At 43.6% G+C, this 2,046-nt stretch overlaps 1 pseudogene; it reads left to right on the forward strand.

Moving 5' to 3' along the window:
- The first annotated feature begins 1,294 nt into the window (after nucleotides 1–1,294).
- Nucleotides 1,295–2,046, forward strand: part of LOC110326129 — a 4,711-nt pseudogene continuing 3,959 nt past the window's right edge.

Genomic DNA, 2,046 nt, shown 5'->3' on the forward strand with positions numbered 1-2,046 from the left:
ATTTATTATATGTAAGTACACTGTCACTGTCTTCAGACACTCCAGAAGAGGGCATCAGATCTCATTATAGATGGTTGTGAGCCACCATGTGGTTGCTGGGAATTGAACTCAGGACCTCTGGAAGATCAGTTAATGCTCTTAACCTCTGAGCCATCTCTCCAGCCCAAGATATTTTTAAAATTAGCTGTGTTGGTATTCTGTCTGGGCAGTAGTGGTACATTCCTTTAATCCCAGCACTCAGGAGGTAGAGGCAGATAGATTTCTGAGTTTGTGGCTAGCCTGGTCTAAACATGAGTTCCAAGACAGTCAGGACAACACAAAGAAACCCTGTCTTTGAGAACCCAAAATACCTGGTCTACAGAGTGAGTTCCAGGACAGCCAGAACTACACAGAGAAACCCTGTCTCGAAAAACAAAACAAAACAAAACAACAACAACAAAAAAAACCAAACCCAAAATAATAAATAATTAAATAAATAAATTCGTTTCATTTTTTTCTTGTCTTGTGTCTTGTGGGTTTTGAGAGCCTCACTATGTAACCTTGGCTAGCTTAGAACTCTGAATATAAATCAGACTGGCCTCCAACCTGTGGAGACCTACTTGTTTCTGCCTCTTGAGTCTAAGATTAAAGGCATGAGTCACCCCTCCTGGCATTATTAGATATTAAAAAATTAATTTTATGTGCATGAATGTTTTGCCTGTATGTATGGTTGGTAGCATGACCATCTGCTCACAGTGGCCAGAAGAAGGCGTCAGATCCCCCTGGAACTTGAGTTACAGAGATTATGAGCTGTCATGTGGGTGCGGGGACTTTAACCCAGGTCCTCAGGAAAAGCAGCCAGTGCTGTTAACCACTGAGCCATCTCTCCAGCCCTGAAAACTATTCCCCCCCCAACTCCAGAATAAAACCGGTTCATTTTTTATTAACTCACAAAACATAATACGGTTAGTTAGTTCAAAGAGGCCAAACACTTGCCCAGTAACCACCCTACAAGCCTCAGTGAACATCTACAATTATAACTCTTTTTATGGTCATTCTGAAAAAATGGAGCTATTAGAAATATAGGTCCCCATTTGCACTAGCAATTATGTAGAGCCAATTACATTTCTTCAGTTTGAATCTCTTAATTAGATTCAACTAGTTCCAATTCTGCTCTGCCATGTGCTTAGCTGAAGCCGTCACAGAGCTTGAAGTCATTCTAGTTCTGGGAACGCTCTAGAAACTGCTTGATCTCAAGAGATCAAGGCCCACAAGACTGCGGGTTGGGCAGCTGGCCCCCCTGAGGCTCCTGGTGATGTCAGGCTTTGCCACCTCTGCTGAAGGCCCCAGTGATGGCGTGATCCAGGGTGTTCTGTACTACAGAGCCCACGGTCACACCAAGTGCAGTGGATGCCATCTGGGCTACCAGGCCTGGCTGCCAGGGTGCAGAAGCAAGTGAGCAGGTGTTTATTGCAGCAACAGGAACAGTAACTAGGACAAGGAATTTATATCAACTTCGACCATCCTAAAAATTAATCTTCATGTCTTCAGATGTTCAGTTTCACATGCACACACATACACATGCACACACACACATGTACACACACATACACATTTTTACATTTTATTTTATTTGCAGTGATGCTGAGTCCAGTTTGGCCACGCAAGGGATGACCTGACATGGTTCCCACCCCTGGAAAAAGAGTCTGTGGCTTCCACACATTTAGATGACTGTTGTGGGCATAAGGCTTTTTTTGTATAATAATGTACATATTTTCATGTACCTCTTTTGAGGAATGTCCTCTCTGCCAAGGCTAATGACTCCATGATAATCAGAGACAGCTTGAGTCTGGGAGGATGAGAGGGTGTATCTATGTCTCATCAGAATGGTAAATGCTGAGACCTTCAGGAGAGTCTTTGTACTGGATAGCTTTGTGTCAACTTGACACAGCTGGAGTTATCACAGAAAAAGGAGCTTCAGTTGGGGAAATGCCTCCATGAGATCCAGCTGTAAGGCATTTTCTCAATTAGTGATCAAGCGGGGAGGGCACCTTGTGGGTGGTGCCA

The sequence above is a fragment of the Mus pahari genome, chromosome 9, assembly GCF_900095145.1.
Source record: "Mus pahari chromosome 9, PAHARI_EIJ_v1.1, whole genome shotgun sequence".
In the NCBI taxonomy this organism is placed as follows: Eukaryota; Metazoa; Chordata; class Mammalia; order Rodentia; family Muridae; genus Mus; species Mus pahari.